Source organism: Odontomachus brunneus, unplaced genomic scaffold, assembly GCF_010583005.1.
Source record: "Odontomachus brunneus isolate Ranch 3 - 2012 unplaced genomic scaffold, Obru_v1 Obru_scaffold_102, whole genome shotgun sequence".
NCBI classification, from domain to species: Eukaryota; Metazoa; Arthropoda; class Insecta; order Hymenoptera; family Formicidae; genus Odontomachus; species Odontomachus brunneus.
The window spans coordinates 217,218-239,834 of NW_022639552.1; the positions used below are offsets into that span (position 1 = coordinate 217,218).

Consider the following 22,617-nt stretch of genomic DNA (forward strand, 5'->3'; position numbering starts at 1 on the left):
TCTCTCTCTCTCTCTCTCTCTCTCTCTCTCTCTCTCTCTCTCTCTCTCTCTCTCTCTCTCTCGTCCGCTCCTCTCTTCTTCGTATATACCATCTCCCCTTGCCCGCCGTAGTCTCCTCTCTTCCGCCCTTGCTTCGTCGTTCTATCTCGAGTTCTCTCTTCTTCTCCCTGTCTCACCCCATCGCTCTCTCTCTCTCTCTCTCTCTCTCTCTTCCGCGCGCGCGCGTCTCTCTCTCCCGAGGCTTCGCACCCCTGTTGTACCGGGGGGTGCCACGGCGGTTGGGTTCAGGGTCATGCGTGCACCCCTCTCGTCTCTCTATCACGATTCTTTCCGTCCTTCCTTCCTTCCTCCGGCGAGGGAGAGGTCGTCCCCGTCTGGATCGAAGCCGAAGAACCCGGGGAAGACCCTTCTCTCGCGCCTCGATATATCCAGACAACCAGCGACCAGTTCCACGACCACGGGAGAGATCGAAGACACCTCCGTTATTTCGTGCGTAACGCCAAATATATTTTAGCAATCGGCGCTAAGCATTCTTGTTCTGTCGCGAACAAGTTTTTGCGAAAGTATCGAAAATTCACGAGAAATACTCGTTACATCACCATGGTCATAGAGCCATTAGTGTGGCTGTTGACGCAGGTAAACGTTCCATGTTATTCTCTAAAAATTAGATTTTCAGATTACTAGAATCTAAATTTAAAATAAAATTCCCATCAAAATGAGTGAAAATTCATTTGAAGCGATAGTAAAAATAGAAAGAAGTGTCGTTCGGGATCGGAAAAGTAAATAACTCAGAATGGAGTTCTTATAATTTACGGAGAGGATATATTATAGTCTTTTGTTTCATATAAATTCTTGTTAATTTTACTATGTTTCTAATAATGTGGGAATAGACTGTGTGAGGTCTATTTTAAAAAAAAGGAACACAGTAAATTTCTCTAAAAATATAGCACACTGAGAAAAATGATTGATATTTCTCATTAGTGAGTTTTTCCAGCCATTAGATATTAAATATGGTAAAATATAGATGGCATTGTCTATAATAAAATACATAATCTAGCTACTATATCACCACTAACATTTTCAGGTAGAAAATCAAAACTGAAATTACGTTAATTTCATAAAAATTTCAAAAAAGCAGAGTTGAGAGCTTTTCTCGAGCTTTGCGTCCCATTCAATTACTCGAACTGAAATTGTTTTTTCGTGTGCAAAGTGAAAGGATACTCGATTACTGAATAACGTCCATCTATTCTTCAGTTGCAAGGTTCTACAGCAACTTTTACTATGAAATTCTCTCCGTATATGAATGAACTAAATTATGTTGAATTCATTTTTATGACGTATGGAGTACATCAGATTCACTCCTCAATTTTAAGTGAAAACATCCCCACGAATTTCATTCAAAGACACTTAAAGAATATGACGGAGTAATACTGATCTCGACTTAGATCGAATAGCGATGAGAAGGTCTGCTCGATTTAATTCGTGTGGAAAGACGCGAGCGTGTTCTTCGATAAGCTGAGTTTTCTTAGCTGAGCTACATGCGTTGTAAATGAATTATTGCTACGATGAATACACCACAGTCGAGTATTATTCTCCACGGGACATCGCGCATCGCAAATTGTCGCAAGAGGGCTTAACACGGCCACTACTGTTTGTTGTCAGTAACAACTGAAGTACAGGATACACGGCAGGCGAACGAACGAACGAACGAACGAACGAACGAACGAACGAACGAACGAGCGAGCGAGCGAGCCCGACAACGTGATAGTCTCACGAAAAGTAATTACCGGCCTCTTATTCTGCAGTTATTACGACGAAAATGGCGGTCGAAAGGAAGCCATCCGCTGAGCACCTTCATTATTTTTATGAAGCGTAGAAACGTTTGAGGATGTGGGCTAATATTTTCTCGGCGGGCACTGCCGGCCGCTTTGTCGTGGAGATGGCGTTTCATCGAACCGGTGATTACACCGCTTTAATTATGATCCCGTCATATCGCGCGACGCGAGGAACGCGATCAGAACTTCTCTGTGTACCGCGAGAAAAAAGATCCAATCTCGCGAGTGCGTTGTAAATTTGCGGCAATTCGCTCGTCAGACGCACGCGAACTGCGCACAATTTTTCGGCGTATTCGATTATTCATTTCGTGGATGAAGGACACACTTTATCGTGCTTTAATCACCCCATTTTTCATTATCGCATTTTTCATTATAAATACGGAAATTCGCTCGTTTATCTGGTTTACCGTTAATTCTTGAGTCAAAGTGTCGATTTCGATCGGATTCGATTCCCGCTTCGGCGGGACTGGAAATTGCATCCAGGGAAATACAACGAAAACAACGAAAGTCAATTCGGTTTGGGGTTAAAGTGGTGCCACTCTAGACTTCTTATAAAGTATGTAAAGAATGTCGCGTCTTTCAGCTTTCAAATTTCAAACTAACCTAAAACTGACTACCCTAAGAAAAACGAATATCTGAAGAATGAAAAACATTTATTATTCGGTGGGTACTAATAGCATATCTCCATACATCCCAAAATGTCTTTCTTGAGGAAAATTTCACTAAAAACTTATAGTTCACGTATACTACGGATTTTCAGTAAACTTTTTCTCAAAAGGATGTTCCGGAATGCATACTTTTAAGTTTAATCTTTTTTTGTTTAAACAGAATAAACGATTTCATTCGTGAGGAGCTAACTCTAGTTGAGTTTCGTCGGTGTCTAGCCATGAAATAGTCAATTTATGTCCAACATCATTGCTAGCCAATAATACAACGCACATTGCTCGTAGTGACTAGATAAATAAGTTAGCCGATGATCAAAGAAACGTCATTACAGTTATGAGATGAAAAACCAGAAGTAGTTATTGGCCAGTAATGTGAAAGCGCTTAATATTGCTTTTTGAGATTTTTATGAAATTTAATGTAACTTTAAGTTTGATTTACTACCTAATTTTAAAATGCTAATGTATAGTATAATACAACAGCTAGATTCTATATTTTACAACCGTCATCGATATTCTATCATATTTGATATGTAATGGCTGAATAACAATTAGATCACAGACCAGATTCTATATTTCAATGAATAATTGACGAATTAGTGACGAGTTAGAAAATATAATCAATTTAGCCTGTACTAGCTAGCTACTAGCTTTTGATCTAGCCAGGCCGACTAATTTCGTTTTCACTCGGGAAGGAAATATATATTTTTTCATTTGAAACATATTGTATATTAGTATGAGCGAATACATTAGCACCTATCGAATAAATTTAAACACACATATATATATATATATATATACTTATATATACATATATGTATATACTTAGATGGCAATCTCCAAAACCTTCTCCTTCTTGAGGAAAATTTCACTGAAAATTTATAGTTCACATCGAATATACTATGAATTTTCAGTGAGATTTTCCTTGAGAAAAACATTCCGGGATATTTAAATCTAAATAACAAATATTTTTGTCTCTTAGACATTTTCTCTTTCAGTGTGCACATACACCTAGCTGGTCTCAAAATTTGATTTAAGACCCGCAAAGCGCCGCCGCGGTGTTGAATATAAGAAATTGTTGGATGGTGCCGTCACGGCACCATCGGGCCGCGAAGGGTTAATACTGGAAATTTGGGTTTAGCCGCGAGCGTGGCGACACTGTTACAGCACACTCGTGCTCGATTCCGGCGTGTTTACGGAGAAATGGTCGAAAGAGAGCCGAACGACGGTGAATACCACGTACACGATGTACGGCATTTCTTCCCCGCATGATCCGTGATTACCCTCGGAAGCGTATAATCAGGAAGTGCGCGGCAAATATTTCCCTTTCCGCAGCGGTTGCGACGCGCAGAAAGCTCGATGGGTGTCGCCGGCGCAACAATGTATCCGCAAATGATACCGTAAGTAGCGCGGAATAATCACAGGTTACAATGAGAGAAAAAAAGAGAAAGAGAAGAAGACAGTTGGCGAGCGAAAGACGCTCTTCTCGCGAAGACGCGCGCACCACCCCCGGCGTTTCGCCGAAGCGCGGGGTAAACGTTCTTTCTCTCTCTTTCTCTCGTACGGAGGTATCGATGCGCGACCAGCGAGCATTTATTATTCAGACGACACTGTGTACTTTGTCTGTCCTTCTGTCTGTCTGTATCGGCAAATGATAAAACCTGAGTCGCTTCCGGCGCGCACGTTCGCCGACATATCGACGACTGTAAGTCCGTCGACAACGGCCGGCTGGCTCGCGTCAATTTGGATGGAAAAGAAGGTCTTCGGATCGCACGGCGGGGCGCTGCATCACTTATTCACCCATGTCGTGGCAGTACTCGTTGGTTATACCGCTTAATATCCTTGCGTTAACTATGTATAGCAGGCGACCACTCGTATGCGCCGTCGTACGTTTTACGAGGCGTGTAAAGGAGGCATGTCGTTATATCGGACGACGAAGTCTACGGCGACGTAGTCGTCCGGCAGAATGTACTTTTCCTCGTTGCACGTAGCTACTTTTCTCGCGCGATTACCACAGTATGCTATAGAGCGCGATCCTCTGTACGACGGGAATTGTGCTAATTGATACAAGTTCGTGGGGTGGTCTCGTACATGCAATATTAATGGGATTCCGACAGTAGAGTCGGTTGACGTCAAACATCGCCGCGTCGGTTGATCGAATTTCATGGTAACGTCTGCGGTATTAATATCGTTCCGAGAGACGCGCTCGATTTTCTATTCGGAAAACATTATGCCGGAAGGAACGTCGCTGTGGATCGATCTTGGGGTAACGTGCACATTGCATTTCGTGTCGATACGCGGGAAAGCGACTCGATCCGAGTGCATCTCGCAGAAATATTTTCCGGTTGTGGAAAGAGCAACGGCCGCGTTTCGGAAAATGGGAGCGAGAGGGAATGAGAGAGAGAAAGAGGAGGGAGGGGGGGTCATCGATAAATTTGTTTTTTTTTTCACAAAAAAAGCCTACTTCTAGTGTTCTATATATTAAAAACGCGATGCAAGGTTAAAAATTTCCAGAAAAAATATATATTATTCGACACGCAAGGTGCACTAATTGTCATTTAGTGTAAGGGAATGAATCTAGAAAGAAAGTATTGTTACACCTCAATTTAGTCAAAGGAATAAAACCCAGAAGGCAAAACAAAAAAAGATTTCCCAGATGAATGTAAGTCTTTCAGGCTTGATTTTCTGAGTTACAGCAATAAAATTAAAAAGAATGTTCGTAATATGCTAATACACATCGGGCAAAGGAAAATGATTAGGACATGATCTGAAACTCTAACGAGAAAGGAAGCGTTTGAAGCATTATTTTTTTAATTATATGTTTCGTAATGGAAAATAAAACCCCTGAGCGCAGCCTACATTCGCAGCATTGTCTTCATTCGTTCTAGGCTCTGGATTCACTTTCTGAAGCATCGGCATGTGAAAAGTCAAGCTTCAGTCTGTGTATATATCTAATTAAAGAAATTACACACAATGTGTCGAAAATCTTATGAAAATTCGTACAACGAACTTCGCGAGCTTTCACTTTTTATGAACGTCGTTCCGTAAGCACACAGATTAACGCCTAGAGTATCGTGCGTTTAATTTGACGTCTAAACATTTAACAAAACGATTGAATTGAAGCTTTCTTCACTTGTCTCTTTTCATCTGCGACTTAATAGCTGTTTGATCTGTTGTAAGTTGGTAATTTGGTGAGACCAAAGAGATAGTTCTTCCGTGTGAATAAAATGGAAAATAGAAAGCCGATTTGATCTCGCTAATTTTAGAGCAATGTTTTACTGATTCCAGTTATGTGTGCAAGTCGAGTGACAGCAATTAACTCTTCTATTGATGGGAAAATGTCTCGACGTTACGACGACAATCATCGATTCGAGAGGAGCGAAACACTCAAGTTCGATCGTCGAAAGAAGCACTTCTCCGTCCGTGGATGTCGAGCTCTGTGACCACGAAATATTTCACAGCGGCTCTTCTGCTCGCGCGCGCGAGTAAAACTTTCCGCGAGATTCTCGGATAAAAAAGAGGGACAAGGGTAAAAGGGTATTTTTGCCACCCCTCCTCCTCCTCCCCTCCTGCTCCTTCTCCTTCTCCTCTTTCGCCTCCTGCTCCTGCGCCTCCGTAGCTGCGAAGGATCCGTGGCGTGCGGGCTACAGGAATTCCTGCGTGGGACTGCCATGCCCCTCTCTCACCTCCCGATCCCTCATGTACCACCCAACGTCAGTATGGACGGCAGCAGGACGAAGGACGAAAGGAAGAAGAAAAGTGTAAGGAAGGCGCGCGGAGATAGATCAATAACAAACCATTATGGACCCTCCGGGTTGCGAAGCGAACGTCGTCGTCGTCGACGATTTACCGCGTGTTTCTTTCGTAACGCCATGACTGTGCGAGAGAGAGAGAGAGAGAGAGAGAGAGAGAGAGAGAGAGAGAGAGATTTCGATGCGCTAATTATGTAACTTATTTTTGTATAATTTTGATAAAATCTGATCTGCGGGAAAATGCGAGTATGAAAATGCGACTACATTGACACGACAATAATAAAGGAAACAACAAGATACGCATAGCAGTGCTCACGACGCCGTGTTTATGCCACCACGAGGTCTCCGGCGGCGCTTTTATATCGTTAAACAATTCTTCCGAACAGTATCGAGAGGTAAAACGCACGTGTGTTTTCCTGTCTGACTCGGCGCATTCGTCCGATTCTCAATTAATTTCGCTTGAATTAGTTCTCATGTTAAATGTGTTCAATGACTTATTTCATCGTATCCAAAACGATAAAGTTTCGCGCCATAACGGGAGTGATCAGAGTCGCATTGGTGTCGGTTTTTTGCAGCTGCATGCGTGTTAAGTTAGTCTCGATCCTTCTCAATTGCAGGATGCACTTCGAAGTGGATCCTGCGGTTGAAAAGACGATGACAGAACGATTTAAATTAATTGCGCAGGGACGAAGGATTCAAGAGAGAATCAGGTCGTGAAAAGTATCGGTGGCGCGGAAAATGGAAGGGAGAGGGAATAAGAGAGTGCGGATAAGAAATCGATCGCGATGAGAACATCGCCGCAACATTCAAGTAAAAGCGAAAGGTCTTACTACGAGATGGACGATCTCCTCTTTTTTCGTGTCGAGGGCAATGGGCGAAAGAGCCTCTTCAAGTATCCACATAACGGCGGCCGCCAACACCACGGAACATATCTACGTCGAAGAGACTTGCGACCCCTCGAGTCGCGCACTCGCAAATCACGCACACATCACAACTACGGCGACTCGTTTTCGCACGAGGATCACTCATTTATGCCGGACAGCTGAACGATCACACTAGTCGTTGGCAGAGAAAGAGAGAGCGTTGACTGCGCTCGCGACAACTGTGCGTACGCGAAATTCCATCGAAGGTCACACGTTCGATGACATTTAAAATCTACTTCGGGGTGGCCCAGTTCCCTAATGAGAAGAACTTGTTGATGGTAGTGGCGAGTCGAGACAGAAAGAGAGATAGAGAAAAAGAGGAAGCTAGAGAGAAGAGAGAGAGAGAGAGAGAGAGAGAGAGAGAGGGAGAAAAGACGAGGAAGGAGGAGAGAGAGAGAGAGAGAGAGAGAGAGACAGACAAAAAAAAAAGACTTGTTCTGTCGATTTTTCCAAAGTCTATAGCGAGATCGACGCTTCGTGTCAATTTCGCAGTCGGAGAACGGATGTTGGAACGAGCTCCCAAGGCCGGCATTTTCCGACATCATTTCGCTGAAACGGCCATGCGTGGGCCAGCCCGGTACAACTCGTCGCTTCTCGGCGTGCCCGGTTATGAGAGCAACATTAGCAATCGCGAAAGAGAAGGTCCACTTGCCTCTTGGGAGAATCTCGTCTCGGTCTCTCCCGTAACACTGGGTGGTACGCACTGCAATAATTTGCAAGAACTTCCCCTACGTCTTGTCATGCGACCTCGTCAGCCATACTGAACCTCGGCGAGTACCACCCTGCATGATCTTGAGACTCGTCCACGACATCGCGACATTCGGACGACGACGATGAAAGTCCTCTGGAGCTCTGTTCCTCGTGAGTGACGGACTTGAAGCCGCTCGTGCGGAGCAACCTTGGTTGCCGCGCTCTTTCCAATGCGCGACGCAGCAGCCGGTATGCGATCTTAAACTCCGCGTGATCTCGTGCGGAGTCTAGCGTATCTATTTTACGTCTGGATTATCCGTCTCGTCACGAAATTTCCCTCTACTGTCCTACTTAACACGGCACTTTTCGATTTATCTTCAAACATCCTTCTTCTTCTTTCCCTCCATCCCTTCTTCCCATGACGAGGACGACAACGACGATTACCACGAGAACGGTGAGGATGAAGATGACGACGACGATGAGTTAGTTACGTCGACCGAATTTTCGCGAACACTTCGGCGGCGGATTCCAGTCGCGAAACGCCGGTAGGACAAGTATACTCGACGACGATAACGACGACGATGACGATGACGACGACGACAACGACGACGACGACGACGATAACGACGACGACGACGACGACGACGATAACGACGACGACGACGACGACGATGACGACGACGACAACGATAACGACGACGACAACGACGACGACGATGACGACGACGATGACAAGGACGACGATCTCGAAAACAGCGGGGCGACTCGCGCGTGCAGCTCGTTTTCTCGACGCGTGAGAAAATAAAAGAAAAACGAGAACCTCGCGGAGTTCCACCGGCGCACTTGTCCTCTCACGGATCGCACTTCGCCGATTTTCATGACTCGCCGCTGCTCTCTCACCCGGCGGCGAGTCCCGAGACCGGACGACGACGACGACGACGACGACGATGACGATGACGACGACGAAGACGACGAGGACGTCGACGCGGAGCAACAACGGCAGACGGGCCGGACATTTTGCGGTAAGAAGAACGCGGTCCTACCGGCTAATAAATCTGCTTTTAACGTGGCGATCCGACGTACACGCCGGGTTCTTGCCGGCTCCACCAAAGGCACGATCGCTCTGCGTGTCGATGCCCCCCACCGCACCCCCCCTCCACCGGCGCTGCCCTCCGCCGCCCCCAGGGGCGGATGGCAGCAACGCAGAGCGCCGTCGCCACCGTCCTGAACCGACGAGGGCGCCACCGAGCGGCACCGACGCCGACGCCCGCGACCGCGACCGATCGATAGCCGCGACTGACGACGACAACGACGACGACGACGACGACGACGACGACGACGACGACGAGGAAGAGGAAAAGGATAACGAAGGCGTACAACTGCCGATCATCAGTCGCAGTGTTCGCGAACCCGAGCACGAGACCCTAATAAGACACGGTGTTCGCGGGAACTGAGTGAAGAGAAAGGATTAATTGTAAAAACCCGATTTTCGCAAAATTTGACCTCGCAATCGTTTCTTTCTCCAACGTCTAGAGTCCTCGGTGACTTCCACCGAATTCTACCTGAGCTGATCGACGATTGGACCGGAGAAGAAAACACCTGCCAATTTATTTGGGGGACATAGAGTTGACTGTCGCGAAAGAAAGTTTATTTCTGCGAGTAAACTTTATGTGCCACAAATAGATCTTCGAGTTCTTTCTCAATATAGTCGACATGGGAAATAAAACACGGTTTGTGTCTCGTTAAAACGAGTAAGAAAAATCTCTCTCGGTCTCTCTGTAGCCTACATTCAAAATTGCTATCGGAATATGAAGTATTGCTTACTCTATTTTGCTAGCGTGCATGCAATTATTAATCTCGCGGTTATCGATGGACGACAGGCAAATTACACAGCTGGAAATTGCTGTTGGCAATTCTGTCGGTTGATCATCGACTGGTTTAATTGGTGAATTTGGTGAAAGTCACACTTAGACTGACTCACGAACTATACATGTTTCACATATACGTCGTCAAGTATCGGGGGACGAGAGATGTCTATAATTTAATATGAGAGATTCGCACAGATTCTCTCTCTCTCTCTCTCTCTCTCTCTCTCTCTCTCTCTCTTTCTCTCTCTATAATAGATTTACCGAGTCTATCCCGGTGTTCAACGAATCCCGTGCAACGTTTAGTCACTTCCACGATCATCTATCGTTTTCATCAAATATCAAGAGAATGGGAATCGCTCAAGATGATGAAATGAAATAAATGAGAAGTGTTAAGTATCAAATACATTTTGCATAATGAAACATGTGATATTCTATGTTGTACGAGAATTTTAACAAAAAGAAATAATATTCATTGTCCCTCACTTTCTATTCAGAAGTTCTGAGTTGGAGCTTGCAACATTAAAGAAATAAACTGTAAACTTATGTTACTGTAAAACTAGAAACCTAGTGTTGCACAAGTAATTGTAACATGAGCACACATCTCAGACAGAATATAGTACAATAAATAAATTACGATGCTAATTGAGAGATTGATCAGCATACTAAATGCATATTTCTCTTATAGATTTTGAGCAGTCTTTGCCCACCCCTACTCCCGTCACCCCCGTCAAGGGGAAAAATTAACGGCACCGGGGTGTCTAATATTTTCGTAGGGGAATATTCCGGGTGGTATTCCACGCGGAAGCTCTTCCAGTAGTTGAGTTCGTGGATCAGATCGGAGAATGCGTTATGCATCGAGCCGCCCCTGCTGGGACTTCCTTCTCGTACACAATCCGTACACGGCGTCATACACATCGCGAGTAATGCGAACCGGACGAAGGAAGTAGGGGAGGGTATATAGAAGGAGACGACAGAAGGGGCAGGAACGGCAAGAGGGAAGAGGAGGGAAAGAAGTTAAGGGAGCGCGAAAATGCAAGTGCGTGCGTGCGTGCTGACATGCGTGCGTGTGTACTACGCGGCGAACAGAGAAACGGAAAGGCTGACGAGCACGACCACGAGAGGGGCGAAAGGCAAGAGGAAGAGAGAGAAGAAGAACGTATGTATGCATAAAAAAGGGACATTTTTTTATGGAAAGTATCTTTATTTTAGTGTATTATCAATAGTGTATTAGTATCTTTATTTTTGACATGTTGAAATTATATTGCGTAAAACGAAGATAAGTTACGTGGAAGAATATATTTTACATTCACAACGAAGAAAGATCCGTGTTCTTATTATCCAGAAATAATTTTCATTAATGGAAAGCGCCCAAAATATTGATTTGAGAGTGTGATGTTAAATACCATGGAAGGAGATACCATTATCATCAAAATAATCATATTGTATTTTTGTCCTATTACAATATCCAAATAAAATTATAACATTATTGAAATTAAAAACTTAAAAAATTCTTCGAACACAATTATATATCGTTGCTTATGAATGAAGCAATGATTGTTTTAGACATGAAAAACAATGATATATATATATATATATATATATATATATATATGATTGATTTAGATATATTAATTTTAACAGAACAGAACGAGAAAGAGAACCTGAAGTATTACTTGGGGTATACATCGTATACTCAATCCAACATTTTTTACTTTTCTTCATAACAGTTATTTTTTAATAACAAGATTACAGCTTTTCCTTCGCGTTGAATCGTATTAAATATATTCTTGCGAGTAACTCTGCGTAAACTCATTTGAAGATTAACATGTCAAAAATCAAGATATTTTCCAAACAAGAATGTCTCTTGTTTCTGTGCGCAATGTATGTATTTATGTGTGTGTGTGTGTGTATGTGTGCGCGTGGGTGGGAGTAAGATAGGGCGGGAACGTCAGATAAGAAAAGTCATCACGGCCATTGCGCGCGCCGCACTATGCCGTCATTCATTGATTGCATCGTGGAGAGCGCACGGTCTGTTGTGGCGAGCGTACGCTCTACGCCGTTAATGTTCGCCGGAGAAGAGAGCAGAGTAGAGTAGGCGAGAGGGAATGGACGAACCAACGAAAGAGCAAGCGAACAACGAGCACGAAAAAGATAGAAACGACGAGCGAGCACGGCAAACGAAAAGAAAACGAGCCGGATAAGACAGACGGGAAGAGGGAGGATAGAAGGGGGAGAGGAATGAGAGGAAGGGAGGAGCGAGTACGAGGAAAGCACGTCGGTTACAATCACATACAGTTCGTTCGTTCGGACTGGAGATTCCATAATCGGGAATGTGGTGTGATGTGAAAAATATTTTGATCGAATGGGTGCCAAAATTTTATCAGCAAAAATCATTGCTGCCGGTTATTCATTCGTGTCAGCACGGACTCGCACACACACAATAATTATAATGATAATTTATAATGATGATTCCCGCTAAAATAATGTCTAACGATGTATCCTCGACGCTGCGGAAAATCAGCGCTCGCGGAGAAAATTAATGCAGCAAACAATCCGGAAAAAGAAAGACAGTAAGCGAGAAACAATTTTTCGAGTAACAGCCTTCGAATGCCGAGAACTCGCCTGTGTAAGAAAGAAGAAATATCAGAAGAACAAGCTTGTCGTGCTTGCGTAACAGCGACAAACATTCAGGAAAATAAGCGAGCGAACAAGAGAGCGACAGAGAGAGAAGGAGAGAGAGGTGGAGGAGGGAGAGAGTGGGAGATAAGTCATTATGGTCAATGTGCGTGGCCACGTCATACATGCCAGACAGTCATTCATTGATAGTATCATAGTATGGCCGAGCGTACGTTGCGCAGCTCGCGGCACGGTACGCACGTAAGCTCGCGTGGTTAGGTAGTCACGGCAGAAAGAGACATGACGACTACGCGTAAACGGCGGGGAAGTACGGGTGCGATCGAAGACAAAGGAGAAAGTACTTTGTGCGCACGGCAAGAATGAACAGAGCGTGTAATCGCGACTGCCGCGATACCACCCGTCGTCGTTTTACTGATACACGCGGGACGAGCGATGCCAGGAAATTTCGAGAGACGAGTACTACCTTTCGAATTTGCAAAACGGGGATGTGAGATGAAGCGCTTTTCTGAAAGTAATTGCCGTGTAACTACTTTTAAATGCCGCTATTCTGTAACTCGCTTCCACAGAATATGTGATGAAATAGTCGATGAAACAAAAGTTGTGATACTCTTATTCTCGATGAACTTGAAAACGCATACGATAACCAATAGGAAATTTTAACTTCCGATGATTATTCAAGAAACAAAATCTCTTATATTGGATATGAATTTGTTGCGAGACAATGAGTTTGCGAAACTCGTTAGAAAAATACGTAACCTTTCTGCCATTGACTATATACTACTCGCGTTTCCTTCTGTCGCGACATTGCGTCAAAATTGTGAGTGAATGGTCTAATTATGATCTGTTTGGATATTTGCAAGGCATGATATTAATACACGGAGAAGATTTTATAGTAAAGATTATTATAGGATTTTATAACGAATAGGTTGACTATTTTTTCGTTTTCATATGTGCTATTTATATTTTATTAGGTGTGAGAATTAAAAATGTCGATTTTTTGCTTAAAAAAAACCTCGTTTATTTGAAAAAACCGTATAATATAATTTTATGCAAAGTATTTCCCTTTACTAGCTATAACTTTTTTCCCATCTTTTTGGCAATTGATGGATACCATCATAAAAGAATTGTTCGTCTTTGGAAGCGATCCATTCATCGATCCATTTTCGAGTTTCTTCAACATTTCTGAAGTGCTGCTCAGAAAGACCGTACGTCATCGATCGAAACAAATGATAATCGGAAAGGGCAATGTCTGATGAATATGGCGGGTGGGGTATCTTATCGAAGCGCTTCCAACGTTTCCTGGACCGGCCTTGCAACATGTGGCCTTGCATTGTCATGCTGGAAAATCACGTTGTCGTGTCTTTTAGTGCATTCTGGGCTAGCACGGCTAGCTTTCAAAGCACGGCTTAAATTAATTGTCGATAACGTTCAGCATTAAGCTTTTCACCGGATTTCAACGTAATACACCACGCTTTTCTGATCTCACCAAATACACAGCATTACCTTATAACTATGAATATTCAGTCTTAGCTGCGATGTTGATGGTTCATCTGGCTTTACATACGACTTTTTGCGTTTGAGATTATCAAAATAAACCCATTTTTCATCGCCAGTAATTATTCAATGCAAAAACGACTTTTTTCTTTCTGAATCTTTGAAGCAACAATTCACTGGTCATCAAATGTCTTACGATGTCTCTTTCTTTGAGCTCATATGACACCCATTTTCCTTCTTTGTGAATCATTTCCATGGCTCGTAAGCGTTTGCCGATAGTTGATCGATCAACATTTAATGCTTCGGCAAGTTGTTCTTGCGTTTGACATGAATCTTTATTCAATAAACCTTCCAAATCTAAATCTTCGAACTTTTTCGGCTGATCAGAACGATATTTGGTCAAGTAGTACCAGTTTTTCCTATTAAATTCTACTGTAATGTTAGTGATAATAATCTTATATTTACATGTTACTACTATCACTTTCCTGTTAAAACAACCAAAAAAATTATCAGAGCGAAAAATATCTATAATTTTAGTTAGGCTATTTTTTCTCTCAGTGTACTATGCTTTTAGTGAAATTTATTATGTTCCTTAGCAAGATAGATCTTACAGTCTACTCTTGCATTATTAGAAAATTAACAAAATTGAAAAGAATTTATATAAAAAGAGCTATATTTTCAGAATTGAATTTGGAGTTGGATTTTATTTATATCATATGATGCACATGACATTATGTTTGCAATCATGATTCAACGGAAAAATTCAACTCAAAATTCAAATCTGAGTATCTCACGTGAGATGAGCTTCAAGTAACGACAATTAACACGGATCACAGAGAAAACGAATACCTTTCCGATGAGAGATACTAGAAAACAATTTGGGAAATAAGAAAAGGATGATTATTTTAATAGCGAGACATCAGTAATTGCAAAGTTAGACGATTTAAACAATTAAATTTGAACGTACAGGCTACAAGAATGTGAATAAATAAGTCAGGATTTTACTTTCCAAGTCACGTTTTTGATCGCGAACTTTAATGGGCGCTCTCGAGATATACGAAGATATCAACGAAGAGAAATCGCAACTAACGACTTTCGACGAGGTTTCTCACCCCCAAGTTATCCGATCATGCTTATTTATATGTAAAAATTGTCACGTGAAAGAATAACCATTGAAAATTGTTGGTTGATTCATCGCTTGAAGATCCGTAGTGAGCGATACACGATATGTTTCGACGAGTACACATACACAACCTCGCGTTATAGCGCAGGCCGGGCGGAAGAAAAGCGAGAACTAAAAGCCAAAGTAGAGGATACGGGTCGTGCGACTTTGATGCGCGTATTAGTGCACACGAATATACACGAGGAACAAGCGGAAAGCACGGAAAAATCGCAACTCGCGTTCGCAAAATGCCGCGCGAAACAAAGATATCTCTACCGTGACAGATCGCGTTAATTCTTTTTCATCTGGCGTTCGAGAGTTAGACGCTGTTGCACCAGAAAATATCGAAGTTCCCGTTACAACATTCTCTCTAAATTCCAGTGAGTGAAATTCTGTTGGAAAAGTAGAGTGACAAGTCGAGCTATTCGAAGTAAAATGATTCTTCATAGTCAGGATAAATCGTTTCTATCGTGAATCGACGAGTGAATATCTCCATTCGAAATCGAAGGGCGAATCTGATCTAATCGACTGAAACATTCATTTACGTGGATAAAGAATTCATTCCAGCTCAGAGTTAAACATTCTCGCTTCTTCTGACTCCAAGCGGTAGTATTTTCATTATGAATCTTCACTCGTGTTGAGTGAGATTTCGCTCCTAAGAAATATAGACATGTATTAATAGTCATTGCCTAAAGCTTGTGTCTCAGGTGAGACAGTTAAATTTGAATTCAGAGTCAGATGCGACCTTTCTCAGTCGGTTCGTGACTACAAATGTGATGTCGTGCATAAAATAAAAGTACCAATGTCCGATCACATACCTAATCTTGGACATTCTTTTATTGTTTTCATTTTTAAATATAAATATTTAAATTTTTAACATAAGATATATATACAAGTATATACAGACATTCTATGTTGAAAGTTATAAAAAGAAATAAGAATATTCAGAATTAGATACGTGTCCGGAAATTGATATTTTTACCTTACAATGTACAATTCAAATAAAATGAAATCTAACTCTCCAAGAGTTCAGAATTGAATACACATACAAATTCGTTACAGAATTCTCACTCTGTGACGAATTTCAAGTAACGGCTAGTAACACGAGCCTCAGAGAGTACATTAGAAGAGCGCAAAATTGTTTAAGTCGGCGATACGCGATAATACACGGGGCTAGTCGGCCGTTGGTCGACTAAAAAGCGGGCGAAAACGAAGAAGACGACGCGAGTTAGGAGAAATGTTGCTCTAATTAAGCGACGTAAGTTTATTAAACCCGGGGCTTAAAATAGCGCACGACGCATTACCCAGGAATGTAAGGGCAGTCCGGTTTTATTGCCGGTCGGCCCTAAGATTAACTCGCACGAGCCGTTTCGCTCGGTCGCCTGGAATTGCTCGCGCTCGCTAGGAACAATGTGTTCTCATTGATGAACTGAGAAACGACGCGAAATCGATGCAGCCGCAGTCTTATGCGAGCTGCCCGAAAAATTAGAGCTGAACAATCGATCGCTCTCACGCCGTCCGTAAGATGTACGTATATACGTGTGTGTGTATATATGCATATATATATATATATATATATATATATATATATATGTGTGTGTGTGTGTGTGTGTGTATTTATGTATGTACATATTCGCGAGTAAAGAGGGGGAGAGAGGGGTAGAGACTAAGAACGATCGATCACCAGTCTCGCGTCTGAAATTAGGTTGACCGAAGAACCACTAGAAATATCGGAGCGAAGACTCGAGTCGTGATGAGAAGCGAGGCGCTGTGGAAAATAGTTTTCGACAACGAACGTAGAACCGTCGGCGGACATTTCGAAAACTCTTGTTCGAAATCAAGGATTCACACTTTCGGAATCGCGTCGACACCGCGACTGTTGAGTCTTTCGATTCATGTGCAGGCCTCGAAATGATTCGCCCAACATTATCGGTGTTTTAACACGTTTGTGTATCCGCAAATCGCTGTCGTATCACCACAAGTGTCATAATTTACTCAAAATACACTGCAAATACTAGTGAGCTCAGTGCTTCAATCGGGAATATCAAATTAAAGCAAACATTCGGTTTGCTTACTGCACAGAGTCGAGCCATTTTTTTTCCTAATGAGAGGAGAATAAGTTCTTTTTTTTGAGTACACATGATAATAAGGAAATTTATTTGTAGGATGTATAAAATTGGTTTCTGTGAATAAACAAATAAATTTTCAAGTCTTCCTTTCTTAATATAACCATTACTCAAAAGAGGAAAATAAAAATCTGTGTAATCGCTATTGTTAGCAGTAGAATGATATTTTTTGTGTGCACACGGTCAACAGAGAGAGCCAATGAAACGAAATGAGAGATATACCGGGTCCCCGATTACACCTATTTATGTCGTACCAATTCAATCATTAGTTAAGATGAAAGGTTTTTCTGTACAATTAAGGGAAATCATCGCGGTGAATATTCATCTTATTCTGATTGTCGCGTTCCCGACAACATCGAAAGGCAAGCTGCTCCCTTGAGAATATCGCATGCGCGATATTTTACGCGAAAATCTCTCACATAGAGTATTTTCAAGCGAATGTATGTGTGTATACGCGCGCGGATTTTTCGAGCAATTTCAATTTCAGCTCTTCCCCAAACGGAATTATCTAGATGTAAACAGGCATCGAAAAAGGACCAGATTATTTTCCTCGAATTAATTTTCGACGAATTAATTCTCTCGAATTAATTCTCTAACGATGATAAATCGTACAAAATTTTGTCTTTTATTTAATTTCAAACGCGTTTCACAGAATTTTCATTTGATACTTTATTGTCGAGACATTAAAAAATGAAAAACCGTGAAAGACACCGTCCAATCAAATGTCAGACAAGAGGACATCGACTCCAAATCGCCGCGGGTCTCTACGGGTAAAGTTTATGCGACACGTTCATTCCTCAATGAACGCTGTAAACCTCGATAAAAATGAGGAAATTCGTAATCTGTCGGTCCGCGATTTTTCAACAAGTACGTGATCTCTCTCTCTTTCTCTCTTTTTTCTCTCTAAAATGGCGAATATATCGTGCTTGTCTCTTTTAATACGTGTTGCGAATATCAAAGCGCGAATCGACGTTGACGGCACAGAGTCGGGAGAGGTATCAACGTAGAAGCCGCGGCCACGAGGGTCAGGATTAAATATAACCGTGGCTCGAGCTATTTATAAAGATTAACTTGTTGGCGAGATAACGAAGGAGGAGATGGAGACAACGGCGCTAAATTGTCCCAACAATTGCGCGGGAACCGACGGATTCCGGGGCGGCGTTCCTCGCGCCGCTTCGAGACTCGACCTCATTCTCGCCTCAGTCACCGTCGATCGTCGTGCACATACCCCGAGTCGAAATTTTACTTCTACATTAACCCTACAAACTCTGCCAAACTCTCGTGAGTTCAATTAAAAAATCTCAATATATAACATTGCATATTATCCTCTATCTGAATGATACAAGTGATGACTTACTACCGTAAATAAGTAATGGCTTTATTAGTAAATAGTAGTTTTCCTATTACTAAGTTTTACTATTAGATATTAAGGAAAGACTCAATTCAGAACTGTTTAATATTCTGTTCTTTCAATATTCCATCTTATTCGATCTTATTCTTAATTCTATTTAGCAACGTATTAATTATATAACTCTTAATCAGTTGTGGGTAGTGTACGAGCAAATATAAATTTAATGAAGACTGACGTGCAACAAATGGAATAAAACTATAGATTTTACTCTTATAATTTTATCTTCCTTTTGACGTTGGAAGTCTGGACAGAATGACAGAATGTTCAGTTTTTGACTGAGTTGAAAGTGGCTGCAAAAACACAGATGACACTTATATGTCGAATAATGCTGTGTGCTTTTACTAATAGATTTGAATTCCATATAACATAATAAAGTATAATATTTTAATTAAAGTATAATATAGAATAACAAGATTAAAGATAAACAAAAAAACGCATTGCATATGTAAGCGAATCGCGACTCAAGAGACATTATTAGACGTAAAAATTTACGAAATTTACATTAAGATCGCTATTCATAGTTTTGAATTATTTAAAACCTTTGATTAAAAGAAAACATAATTAATTATAGATTTACATTCATCCGTGTGTTATTCAGTCACTTATATTAATATCTTTTGTATATGACACACACACACACACACATATACAGGTTGACGAATAATCGAAAATTCATGAATTCATATTTGTCAAACAATGACGGACTATGAATGCCTAAATTTCGACTGGAGCAACTCTTTATTCCGCCAAATTTGCCAAACGTTTGTTAAAAACGAAAATCTTTTGTATAATAAATGATTTGACACACCTTGGAAATATATGATATATCGGCCGCGTCCCGACGTCCTGCGTCCTTCGTCCTGGCTTCTCGACCCAGCATCTTGCCCGCTTCGTCGTCATGCACTGACACTGGCACTAACGTAGAATACAATTCGATCGAAGATACACGAGTTAAATGACGCGATGGCAATGATAGCTCGATAAAGTATTTCAAGGACCGATGAGATAATTTAATTATCTGAGACAACTGCTAAATAACGTAACCGATGCGCGTAGTCCGCGGTATGTCGCGCGGCGGCTTGAAACGTAATGAACACTCGGGGAAGTATGACGCGGCGCGCGAACGCATGTTTGACCGCCTTGAAGGTCCGCAATGTTTTGATTGTTGGGATCACACGGCGTTCGGTAACGGTCGGCTATTGTTGACGACCAATAACGTTACGGGGTAACGTGTCTTTTTGCCGATTGTTTTGATATTTTCGTACTGACAGAAGAAAATGTCCGATACTTAACTATTCGATACATTTAACTACAATCACAGGTTTGGTATTTAATGTTAGATAATGTGTACAATAAATATCAAATTAATCCCGAAATTTTGGCTCTACGTTAAATCGCGAATGTTTACAACGTCATAAGTACTAAGTAAAATAGGTTTAATTCTAATGATACAAGTTACTCCTACTTTGATTCTGATCTATCAAATTATATGCTATAATATTAGCGATACACTGAGAGAAATTATCCGGTAAAAAATTAACAAACGGATATTTCCGAGCAAAATATCAAAGAATTTTTATATCAGTTGAATTATTTCTTTTTCTCAATACACACGTTCAAAAACTTTTCGTGTGTTACATTACGTTTGTACAAAATGTTTCATCGACTTGTTGAAAGGTTGAATCGGGTTCGCGTCGCGTTAATTAACACGCGTTTCTCCGATCAAACGGTAACTACGCGAGTGTTAATGTCACGACCTGGTATCCGGAGTATATGAAAGAGCAGCAGCAGGATGTTGAATCCCGGCAGCCAGGACGGAGGATGCAGGACGCCAAAACGCCGGCAACGATGCATCATGTATTTTCAGATATTTAGAGATACACCTTTCACATATATGTAATTTCCAAAAATTAAAAACAAGCAACAAATCATGAAAAATCATTAATAACCCTTATTAATATTTTCATTTACCCATATTAAACATTAAATTTACTCATCTGCACATATTCTCTCTCACATATTCTCAACTGAGTAGTTTATAATTATTGACTGTAAATTATAAAATATATAATTAATACATTGTGCTGAATGAAATTAAAAATGCAGGTGGAATTTAGAGATAATCGAATATTAGACAATTCTCTCTTGTGATGTCGAGTGGCAGTATTTTCCTTGTCATTTTGAGAGCATCTTGCTCATTTTACGCGAGACTCCGTTCTAAAGAAGCGGTGTTTCACTTCAAATCTATTTCTGGAAGAAATTTACAAAATAATCATTTAACTCCCAATGTATCGTTCTCGAAACCGACGGAATTAAGCAGCGTCCTCGTCGCGATTCGAATGATCCGAAGATCTCGCCGCTTATTACCTGTATTACTCGAAGTAGGTGCGATTGCTGTCGTTAACGCGCGCGTGAACAGCATTCTTGCGTTTACCGCGGCTCTGACGCTGGAGAGTCGTAAAACGGATGCAACGTGACGTCCGAGGTACGCGAGAAGCACGGAAAAAAGGAAAGAAACGTCGAAATGTTCGTCGATAAACACCGGTTCGCCGACGCTATGCGCTACTTGAGAAATACGGTGATACCGTCGCGAAGAGGAAGCCGATAACGTGCGCGTTAGAAGAGGGTCGTCGCGCCGCCGTCGTTATTCTATGGCGACACACACATCTATATACGCACGCACGCACGCACGCACGCACAGACGTGGTAAGAGCAGCAGTCTGGAATTTTATTTACACTACGCATTCACACGTGGAACGTGGCATACGGGCGGGCCGTTCACGTGCGCGCCGAAAAAGACGGGAGGAATGTCGGACTCGTTCATTGAGGAGGGCCACGTTTTACCACGTTTACCGCGCGATGCCTAACCGACCGACTGACTACACACTTCAAAAAGGAAAAAGCAGAGAAAAAGAACACCAGTGGAAACAAAAAGAGAAACCTCCCGTGTATAGTCGGTGGCAAAAAGGAGAAAGGTTGCGACCCTATCTTTTCAATGAGTTTCACAACGCATCCGTACCCAATAAGAGAGACGATATTTCCAGAAGATAAGTTTTCCCGTTGGACACTGGATACATCTTCAAGTCCGTGTTGAGAATTAATATCTCGATGGAAATTTTAGCTGACTAAAATAATCGACACAAATCAGTGATCAAAATTATTCAATCGTCATGTATATAATCACAAGTAATTTAATCGATTGATGAAACTCACTGTTAATCAGTGTACGATCGATCAAATAAATGTTTGATTAATAATTAATTCCATTAACCGACTTAATTATTCATGATTACACATACGTGACGATTGATTATGGTTGTTGATTTGCCAATTATTATTTTAGTCAGCAGATATTTAAATTTTAACGCTCTTGACACTGCTTGAAGTTCATCGAAGTAAAAAAGCGTTGCATTCTCTTTCTATCGACCGTATAAAAGACAAATATACAAGCGTGACATATTTTTTTCGACTATGAGGTCGTTTTTCACTGCAAAATATGATGTCAATTGTGTAAAATTTACACCCAACACATACACACAATTTTGAATATATGATAGCTTGCAGTAACTTACGACAACATAACTCGCGTTTACACCGACAGGATGCGTGCGAAAAATTCTCGATCTACAGGTATTCAATTTTACAGCTTGTGTCCATTTTGAAGCTCGTTTAAAGCGGAAAACACAACGGCTTAACTTCGTATCGCTCTTCTTCTCTGCGTATCGGACGCTCGCACGCGTGAGAAAGCAAAAAGCGAGAACTCGAGGGAAGCCGAGAAATATTACGACATATTCCGTCGTTATCTCGTTTTCCCGTCTCTTCTCCCTCTCCCCCTTCCAGCCCTCGCCCCTGAGAGCACCTGATAACACACCGGTCATACGCGCGCGCACCCGTCTACGATGCCTTCGCGTTATATTTAAGGGGGGAAATCCAATTAGAACGAGGAAAAATAAGCTATTTTCAAGAATTTTTTTGTAGGAGAAAGAATTTTTCTATATTTTTCAAACTTAAACATTTATTTATATATGTTTTGGACTGTCCATACGTATTTTTTTTT

At 41.7% G+C, this 22,617-nt stretch overlaps 1 protein-coding gene across 5 annotated transcripts in view; it reads right to left on the minus strand.

Moving 5' to 3' along the window:
- Window positions 1–22,617, minus strand: part of LOC116848923 (serine/threonine-protein phosphatase 4 regulatory subunit 1-like) — a 183,521-nt gene that overhangs the window by 146,228 nt on the left and 14,676 nt on the right. The window contains exon 1 of one of the 5 annotated variants that reach the window (XM_032825527.1): window positions 7,080–7,472. The exons of the other annotated variants lie outside the window; for them this stretch is intronic. The gene's annotated coding sequence lies outside the window, so the exon portion shown is untranslated. Of the gene's footprint in view, window positions 1–7,079; window positions 7,473–22,617 lie in introns of those variants that run through there. 5 annotated transcript variants of the gene reach the window in all.